Source organism: Bidens hawaiensis, unplaced genomic scaffold (assembly GCF_021521415.1).
Source record: "Bidens hawaiensis isolate Kalapana, Puna unplaced genomic scaffold, B.hawaiensis_p1.1 tig00017886_1, whole genome shotgun sequence".
Taxonomy (NCBI): Eukaryota; Viridiplantae; Streptophyta; class Magnoliopsida; order Asterales; family Asteraceae; genus Bidens; species Bidens hawaiensis.
Genome location: NW_027492701.1, coordinates 350,712 through 361,775, shown reverse-complemented (window position 1 = coordinate 361,775; position 11,064 = coordinate 350,712). Strand labels below are relative to the sequence as shown.

Genomic DNA, 11,064 nt, shown 5'->3' with positions numbered 1-11,064 from the left:
TCGGTAACTACTAAATACATCATTGACAACCTTAATTGTTTATACTTTCTTTTAATCTAGGTTATATATATATATATAGGGGAGAGATATTTTGAGAACTTGATGAGTTGTAAGACTTTAAGAACTCAATTTTGGATCACACATTTAATTAAATGAGTTTGAATATGTGGCTTAGATTAAATTAGATTAAAAAATAAATCAGGAGAGAGAATAGGTATTTTTGATAATTACACAAGTTTAAATGTTAGTTACACATGTGTAATAAGTCAATTCGTTGTGTAAAAAATTACGGTAATTTTTTGTACATTACTTACACTTACGTATTACACACGTGTAAAAAAAATTCAAAAAAAAATTGTTACATTGAGTTCTTTCGAGTTCTTAAAGCTCAAAGCGGTTCTCAAAAGAAATCAATCATATATATATATATATAGAGAGAGAGAGAGAGAATACTTTTAAGATAAAATAAAATCTATACACTTATTCTTGGGTTGGCAAATAAAATTAGGAAGTCAAAGAAAAGATCAAAAAGACTCTGATTGAACTCATACTAATAGCATTGGAATCATCTCGTCGAACTCTACGTTATTATATTTTTGGTTTTCGCTTTTCGATTTCTATCTTGTAGATTTGGGAATTTTTGTTAATTCATTTTGTATCATTATGTTATTTTGTTTATTTTTTTCATTTTGTCATTCTTCCTTGATATGATGTTATATTACTTAACTATATGTTAAATTTTGCTCGTCATTTTGTATATTTTATGATACATTTCTCTTTGTACTCTTTCTGGATTTATGAGATTGTCAAAATAACTTGACCCTTATGTTTTACATAGACAAACGATGAAGTTAGCTCTTCACATTAACATTTTAGATTTCAAATATTTTCTTCTTGACGTTTATACATAGGTTCAGGGTTCTATACGAAATAATAATAATTGTTTGAAATATTTATTTTGGGAGAATAATTTACTACTTTGGGCTTTATGATGATAGTTATAGGTTCCTTCCCTCTTTTTGTTTCCTTGTGATCTTTTTCTTTTATTCTTTAGTCTTTACTTCCTACACCCCAAAGTCTCATGCCGCCATTGCAACTCAAAACATTTAATTTATAAAAAAGAATGTGATTCGTAGTAAAAATGATTTATATTCTATAATACAACACACTAAATGATTTGATTTATATTGCCCCCCCCCCCCTTTCTAAAAAAAAAGACTTTTAGAGTATTAATTACCATTTTTCATCTGAAATTTTTTATTCGTATTTAAATTTACTTGTTTTCATCTGAAATTTTAACCCCTCGTATTTTCTTCCAAACTTCATCACTGCTCTCAACATGACCTTTATTATTGAAAGTGAATATAAGAGAACTTTAGTTCATTGCTTTTTATTAGGTTGTATGTAGCGTAGATGGGGCGCCAACCCCTCTCTACATTAGCATACTGATACCTAGGCGCTAAAACTACTACATAGCCACCAAGAAGGGGTGCTAAGCCCTCATCCGCCAAGGCTTTAATGTAGGTGCGGGCCATGGGTATGAGAGGTGTGGCTCACCCTAGTTAACTAATTATACATTTTTTGTTTTTAATTTTTTTTATATTTTTTTAACATAGTTTTTAGTTAAAACCACCACATAAATATTAAAGGGTTAGTTACTTAAAGCCTCATTGCATGTAAGTAACTTCTAAACACGAACTCAAAACTCAGACACGTTAATTTGGCTAAGCACCCAAACACGTATGTTATATTATTGAGAAACTTCACAAAACTCAATTACCCAATTACTGTTACAATCTCTAAACCCCAAAGCACGGGTATTTATAATCTAACTTATCACGTTTAGACTACAACTAGGATTGCTAAATAATAAGACATAATAATTATACTAACAATTAAATCTAAGCACATTTAATTGTTTATAATTATCCACTCCTTAAATCTCATTACTTAACCTTGCACGCCAAGTAACGGTCTTAAACCGAAATTCCCAACAACTTCAACTTCAACTTTTAACATTATACTGAACATTAAATGCTACACACAACATGTAAATAACTTCAACTTTTTTTTATATAAAATAGTAGAACACAGAATTTTTTTTTTCTTTTAATATATATGAATAGGTAGGGAATGTGCCAATCCATTTAGAGGTTCGTTAAATAGAGCCAACAATTTTAGTCTAATATATACCGGGTTGTTCGAAATTTAAACCGAACCGGATTGATATTTAATTGTGTGTATCATAATTGTATCATATGCTAACATGTAGGGCTTTCATTTAAGCAGTGGGCTCAAAGTCATATGGATCTGAGCTTCAGAATTCAGGACCAAGATTTGATCATTTCGAAGCCCAGAACATAAAAATTGGGTTTTTGTCTGCGCTGATATTTTATCCTATAAACAACTCCATTAAGGCATTAACTTAAAAAGAGTTTTTTTAGACATTAGTAAAAACCTACACTTGTGTTTTTGCATAAAAACATATAACATGCACATAAACATCTAATAAACATGTGAATTTTAGTATTAACAAGTATATATATAAACTGCATAAGATTCATATAACCTACACGTGTGTATTGTGTAGGCTATGTGCATTTTCGTATAGGTTAATTATAATTGTTGATGCTTATATATATAGGCTTGGCTTGGTGTCACAAAAACCATTAGTAGCTCCGTTTTGACATTTTAGTTAAATTATAAGGGATGCTGACTTATATACTCTGATGGTTTGATGGTTGGCTTGTATTTGTTAAGACGGGTATTCCTCAAGGGCGCATGTTCAAATACTATGAGGAACTTTTTTTTGGATATATATAGAGGATCAAAATTACAATTTGTTTGAACAACAGATAATTTTATTAAACTCACACGTCCACGAGGAGCTAGACGAGGGGGCAAGAAGAAGATTCCAAAAGCTATGGGACATTTAAGACAATTAATCTAATTAAGGTTTATCTTTATGTTTCTGTTAACAAACCAAAGAAAAGAAAATTAAAAAATATTATCAAAATTATTAAAATTTTGAACCGCAGTAGCGACATCAAGATTTGGGATATCCAAGGATTCCCAACCAAACGTGCTTACATGATCCCTCAGAGATTTATCATTATACTGTGTTACCTGGGGTAAAGTTGAAATCTTTGGTTGCAGCAACTCTAATAGCCTGAGTTAGGGCAATAGTCTTGGTTTTGACGTTGCATGAGGATGAAATCTCCATGATGGTTCCTTGGGAATCCTAAAGTGTCAAAATAATGGAGTGGTCGTCGTTTCCATTGGGTTCTTCATATCTGATTCCATCGTCTCCGTCTCTCTTATCAGCATATGATTGGTCTTTTGCTATTGTTTCATATGTTGTTTCGCTTGTGAGACACATAAATGATGCCATCATTCGAGATAATGAAAGATCTTTCTGATAATGTTTCGGATCGTGGAGTGAAATGGCCAATAGATGTCTATTTTACCAGTTGTCATTTTTTTGTTCAGTTGATGGAAGAGCAGGAATAGGGTGATTCAATCTAGAGCATAAAGATGGCATCGAGGAAGAAGATGACTTGGGTTGAGACGACATATTTGAAAAGATTTTTGAGTAGTGATTGATCGCAAACTTTGACAAATAATTGAAAATGAAAAGCACAACTTGCCCCACGGTGAACTTCTAATTGTTTTAACCAAAATATAACAAGAATAATTTTGTAATCAAATTAGTATGTGAAGTAGTGTACTTAAACAAATTTTGTAACAAATATGATAAAGAAAGCAAAAAGGATGAGACAAGTGGTTACGACGAAGCCATTGATCTTTGACGATCTCCGACATAAAATCTCGGGGGGTGACTAATCGTCACTCTACTTTTGTTGATCTTATTAAATGAAGTGAAAAATTACAATGCGAGAGCAATTATGAATCAAATCTAAATGTTTCAATGAGAGTTGTACGTGTGTGTGTTGTGTGTTTTCTTATCGATCATAGCTCATTTAAATGGAAAAGGATAAATAACTAACATTCGAGAATCCCATAATTTAATTGGTCTTCTCTTCTAGCCGTTAGAGCTTTATTTCACACGTTTTCCTTCAAGTATATGCCGATTACTTCGTATAGACTAGGTCACTAATGTTCACCGGTGAAGACAAGTCAAAGCCAAAAACAAAATAAACTTAGGTAGTGTTTGGTATGCAGAAATGACAGGGGAAATGGAATAATTCATTTTGTGGAAATGAAGAAAGTGGTGTTTGGTTACTCAATGAAATGGAATCATCCATTACACATGGAATCCCATTCCATTAAAACAATTCTTTCCCACCCCTTCTTTTTTTTTTCATTCCATTCCTCCCTCGCCCTACTTTCCCAACATCACCACCACCTAACAACAACTACCACCACTACCATCACCACCTGGCCGTCACCATAACCGTCGCCACCACCTCCGCCGCCACCACCACCTTACCACCAGCGCTACCACCGCCACCACCAATGTCGCTGTCTGACCACCACCACCGTCGCCGCCACCCTACCATCGCCATCACTACCAATGCTACTACCGCCACCCTCACCACCACAACCACCCCGCCTAACCGCCACCATTATCATTTTCGTCGCCGGAGCTACCACCACCGTCGCCATTTCAGTTTTTTTTTTTTTTTTTTTTGTAAAAAAATATATAAAATGGGATCGGAATATTTTTATTATTTTTATTTCAATCCTACAATTTTTTTAGATACCAAACAACATAAAGTAATTATTCATTTCATTCTCATAGTTTAACCAAACAAGACAAAGGAATGGTAATAATCCATTTCATTCTTTTGTTCATTCCATTCCCTCTTTATTTCATTAGTTCCAACAAAACAAATCCTTAGTATTTAGAATACTGTATTCATTTAGAATTTGACATCAAGCATTATAAAATGAACCTATAACATTAGTGTTTTCAATAGCTATAGTAGAAAATAAAAGAATCCTTGTGTGCCAGTATTGTAATTAAGAAGATAACTGATCTTACATTTATGTTTATAATTTATAGAAGACATTATTTTATATTTATATATTGTTTGTTTACTTGTGTACGAGGATGATGATTCACACCCAACATAATCATACAAACCACCGATACTATAAAATCTTTATATTTATATTGATATTGGTAGTTTCAAAGAACCACCAAATGTATATTAAAATAATTTTAAACCACACACGTTTTGATAAATGTCTGCTTTGCTTCGATCCGAAATTGTTCCATTAGTTAGTCAATTAAATAAATTATCAAGAAAAAGATAAAGGTGTATAACTATTCTTAGTCTATATGCCATGAGTAAGGGTTAAAACTTGAATCTTAACGTCTCAAATTCGAAACTTAATTCAAGAGTTTTTCTACAGTGTTGAGTATATTTTTTAATGGTGTTCTTGGATGTGCCAGACATGTAAAGTTAAAATCAGTATGACGATAACATCTTGTTACAGAAAAGCTCACTCAAGTGTTGGAGGTAGTTCCAAAGTTGTTAAAAGAAAGCCAATTAATTATCAAGGAAAAGATAAAGATGTATAACTATTCTTGGTCGGCTTTAAGTACTATTATTTAAAAATTAGATCGTCCTCTCTTATCCTTAATATAAATTAATATCGGAATTCTTCCTTTAGTCTTGAATTTGAAGTCAATGACATTTAAAATAGAATTAATATACTCCAACATCTTGAGTTGTAAAGATTATGGATTCTGGCTATAAAAAAAGGTAAGGGATGTGTTATTCATACACCATTTATAGGATGTATATAAAGATAATATGTGTGTTAAAAGAGTGCGTGAATAACCAAAAAGAGTGTGTGAATAGCCATTGCCAAAGATAACCTATGTAGTGTTTATACCTATTTTTGTTTATAGAGAAACAAGATTATCACATGTTTCTTCATACTTTTTAGAAATAATAATGCTACCAGTATGAACATTAAGGGATGATGAAGGATTGAAAGAAACAAATTACTAGTGTTTTGAATTATGTATATATTGGGCAAACTGATGTGCGAGCTACTCACAAGTATCATGATATAGACTAATTCGAGATGATCAATCTCCCGATAGACATGTATGGTGGGTTAGACTCCAAGACCAAAAGAGAAAAAGTGACTGATATGAGACAAATTTTCTGATTATTTTTATTATGGAAACGATTACAATTTATAGGAAAAGATAATACATAACAATAGGAAAAGATAAACTAATTAATACAAAAACAATAAGGGAACTAGATATTGGATAAACTTAATGATTTATTTTACTTGCAAGAAAAGAATCCTAATTGATAATCTTAGGATCATTTCATATCAAGATGTTAGTAAGGAACTCAAGGCATGTAAAAACTATTAGACACTCTCTTTCAACCACAAGTTAACCGTTATCCTCCCGACTTCAAAAATACGGTCGTCTCAAAGAGTCGGACGATGAAAAGGAGTTCCATAGCAATTTTGGTTTATAATTGGGTGTATTGATGAAAAATGAGTAGAATAAGTGAGTTTTTTTAATAGTTTTTGATATGTGAAAGTAGGGGTGTTCATCGGATCGGTTAACGGATTATTCGGGTTATTCGGTTCGGATTATTCAGATTTGAGAATTTTTGGACCATATCCGAAATCCGATCCGATCCGATCCGAATTAGGAATATTCCTATCCGATCCGAATTTATCCGAATTCAATTCGGATCAGACTCAGATAATATCCGAAAAATCCGAAATTATCTGAATAATCCAAAATAAGCCTAAAATTTTTTCCTTTTTTTAGTTCATAACATTCAATAGTTTAGAATCACAATAAACATACAAACGGGAAAATACGAATTACTCTTAACACAAATTTAAAGTTTAAACTTCAAATAATAGTCTAATTAAAATACCAAACCGGAAAATATCACTAAAAACATGATTTTTATTCGGATTAAACGAATATCCGAATAACCCGAACAATCCGAATTTTTTAAAATTCCATATCCGAATCCGAATTAGTTATTTGGATATTCAGATTGATCCGATCCGAATATCTGAATAAGAATTCGGATCGGTTTATTTGAGTTTCAGTTTCAGTTCGAATTTCGGTTTATTCGGATTTCGGATTTCTTGAACACCTTTATGTGAAAGTGTGTATAGTTTTTGGTTAATATAGGAAGCTAATTTTTTGAATGCCCCAACAGTCAAATGCACGCCCCAAAGTTTTCATTCAAACATCACTTTAGCACACGCGAGCCGTCTCTTGCGTGGTCACTCGCGGGCAACCGTTGCAATGTCCACGGCCAACATGGCTCGCGCCACTCGCTGAAGCCTGCCATTCGCGTGCCACGACACCCGCATAATTATTGACAGATATTAAAACTATTAATTTCAATTTTATTTCTTAAATTGGTATTTCCATGGAACTTTAACCATAGTTAATAAATATAAAGCTACAAAAGCTAAAACTTGATAATAGCAAGAAAGGAGTATAACCGACGCTCTGAGTTGGACGCTTGGCAACATATATGGAGTCCAATAGGGGCGGCTGATACAGAGCTACAGAAAACATTAAACACTTTAAAACCACTCGCATGATTCCTAGACTATACAAATCCCACTCTTTCTTCATCAAAACCCATTCATATTCATATTCATATTAATATTAATTCCCACCTTCTTAAACCACTCGCCGGAACCGGTGCTTCCACCGGACCCATCAAAACGACTACATTTGTCGTTTTATGCATTCAAACATATACATACACACCCATATATCTATATGTCTTTGCCAAGTTTCTAGGAAGGAGGCATACTTGAGCTCTTTCCATTAAAGGGTATAGTTTTTTATTTATTTTTCATTATGGTATTACCGTATTAGTCTAGTTTTAGTTTCTTGATTTTCTTGATTTGTGATACATGCATGTGTCATTTTGATACCCAATCTTGACATTTTGTTATTATGAGTCTAAAATATTAAATTTTTACTAAAAATAATTTTAAAATGTCTGCATTTTGTTCTTGGGAGTTAGTTTCTTGGTTAAGAAAATTCTGTGAATCTTGGTTTCTTGATCTTGACTTTTAAGACACTCTTGTGTGGTGTTAAGCTCTTATTCATTCTTTAAACATGGTGTGGGTCCCAATGGGACCGGAAAGAAAACGATATCGTAGGTTTTAATATATATTATATGAGTTTTTCCTGTTCTTTATGTGGTCTACTCTTTTCTTAATAGTTATTTTGTGACTTTGTATCAAATCATTACATTCAGGTAAGGTATTTTAATTATGGTGTTATTTAGTAGTTATGTTCTTAACTTTGTTCAATTAAATTTGTGCTTAGGTTTGCTCTTAGAGCATTGCATGCATGTTGTTTTTTGACATTTTTGAGCTCCCATGGAGGAAAGAGAGGATGAGTGAATATTTTTAGTTGTAAAATATATGTTATTTGAGGGAGGATGATAGAAAAGAGAAGTTTTTGGAGATGTTTTTGGCTATAAGAGGGTGACGAGGTGACATGAGTCGTTAATTTTTTATTCAGTGATACCATGTGTATTGGTTTAATTAAATTTAAAAAAGTGACCGTGCAGTCACTGTCACGTGAATTAAGAGGTTTGATTGGTTGGAAAAAAAGTCTAGGCTCACACCCAAGCCCGGGCTCCTGTTAGCATCTCAAGGGGCTCCCACTAATAGGCGCCGTGCCAAAATGCTATGGCAACGTTTTGTTGAGATGAAAATGGTGAGGTGGCTTGGGGCGCCATCGTGTTACACCCTCATTGTGGATGTTTTTTATTGCATTTTTACAAAATTCCTAGGGGGTGGTTTGTGGTTTTGTATCATTTGCATTTTTTTTATAATTTTACCTTTGAACTGAAAGGTTTTTTTTTTCAATAAACTGATTATTAAGCATATGTGTCAAACAAACAATCCCAAGCACCCTTCAAGATTAGTTCTTTAGTCATAACATCAAGACTCGTGTCTTATTTTTACTTAATTACATTTTTGTTTATGCTTGCATTTAATTACACTAATTGTATCTTTATTTAATGTTTAATGATGTGCTGTTACAAGATGAGCATCTAGTTCTTGGCATTATATATTTTTCATAATAATTTCATCAGATTCTACTATTGCTTTCAGCCTTTAATTATTGGATTCCAATTCTAATATGAGAAATGCAGAATCCTGAACTGGTAATCTGTCTATAAAATGAGTGATTTCATATAAATATAATCGTAAAGAATTATGAACAATGTGGTGTTTGGTTTTATCTCAGTGGACCGGAGCTGACTCGTTTGTTGATCAGCCAACCTTGTCTAATAACTTAAGTTTGAAAATGGGATCGTCGACACCACATCAGCAAAACACGAAGCATGTAGGTTTTCAGTTTCAGTTTCAAGATCAAGACTCATCATCAACTCAATCTACGTCTCAATCTTGTCCTGAAGTAGCTAGCGCTGGAGACAGCAGCAAGTATTGGGAGAACAAGTTTTCTGTTCAATCGGGCAAGTTAATCTATCTATTATATCGTTAACGTGGTCGGTGTATTCGCTAAAAGTTTTAATATTACTAGCAATAGATCTAAAAAATTAGTACAATGTTTAATTTGTGTACACACTAAATGTTGGGCTCTAACAGGGCGGATCAGCATGCAACTACCTTTTTTTATTTTAATAAATTTATAAAAAAGTTACTTTTTAAATATGGTTACTTGACATTAACTATTACAATAATAATCTAAGTATTTAAACTAAGTAGTTTAGGAGGCTGAATGCGATAGAGATAATCTTTAATATATTTAAGAAAAAGAAACAATATTAGTAACTGTTTTTATTTAACTTACTAACTATTGGGTAAATATGTTAGTAAGTATAATTATTTTTATCTTCATTGTGATTTGAAAGTTTAAATAATTTTTGGTATTTTTTCGTTTCTTTTAACCAGCTCAAGCGACACATGAAGAAGGTAGCGAGGGGTCTGCTTTACCGCTTGGTGCTCAAGATTATGCTATTGGTTCTCAACATGATCACCAGCAGCCATATGTAAGTTGAATAGTTTTATACTAGAGGTGGCAAAATGGGCGGGTTGGATACCAATCGGGTCAAACTGCGTGGTGCTATTTTAAATTTTTATAAAGGTTAGTTTCTAATGTGATTGGAAAAGTTATCATAATATTAGTCTCATTTTTTGTATACAATAATTAAGTAGAGTGGCAAAGTGGATGAGTCAGGTTACAAGCAAGTCAAATTGGGTTAAGGTAAAATCAATGTTTTTAGTACTGGATAAAACGGTCGAGTTGGGTTGACAAGAGCTTATTTTGAGCAACGTTTTAGAACTTAGTAACTTTTTGACACTTTTAATTATAAGCTGTTTTTTTTCTTGTTGAACTTGTTAAAGTTCAAAACATAAAAGCAAATGGGTCAATACATTTATTAATTTTGTATGATGACATTTTTCTTCCAAATTTCGTTTCAGGCATGTTTTCAGGTTCCATACTATCATGGGATGTTTGCGCCTTATGGTTACGGGTCACAAACTCTGGTGAACACATTACTAAACCTTCTTTATGTTTTGTGGTTTGCTAGATCTTTAATTATGCTGCCTCTTCTTCTATAACTGGCCTTTTGTTTTGTGGTTCCACATACAAGATTAGTTTGTTATTTTAAGTTTAATTTGTTTATGAGATATTCTCATTCTCATTGTTTACATACATCACCAGCTTCCTCATTTTCAAGGCATGAACATAGCGTCTTCGCGGGTCCCACTTCCACCTGATTATACACAAGGTGAAGCCATTTATGTGAATGCAAAACAGTACAATGCAATTCTTCGAAGGAGACAGTGTCGTGCAAAACTTGAGGCACAAAACAAGCTTTCAAAACCACGAAAGGTACATTCATGCTTTTCGCTTATTATTATATTTCAAACCGATTTGAATTCCACTTTCTATTTAAGATTTTTTGCATTTATAGTAAGGGCTTTTTAAACATAATAAAGAGTCCTCTAAATAACTGTTTTCACTTCCGGTTGGCTTGGGACCTGAGAATGGAACCTGTCAGGCTAAGCCTACTTAATCGTTTCCCAATTGGT

At 32.8% G+C, this 11,064-nt stretch overlaps 1 long non-coding RNA gene across 1 annotated transcript; it reads left to right on the top strand.

Annotated features, from left to right (window-relative positions):
• The first annotated feature begins 9,671 nt into the window (after positions 1 to 9,671).
• On the top strand, positions 9,672 to 11,064 carry LOC143554932 (uncharacterized). The gene is made up of 3 exons (XR_013139109.1): positions 9,672 to 10,016; positions 10,450 to 10,515; positions 10,694 to 11,064. It is a non-coding gene; the product is annotated as an uncharacterized LOC143554932 (long non-coding RNA).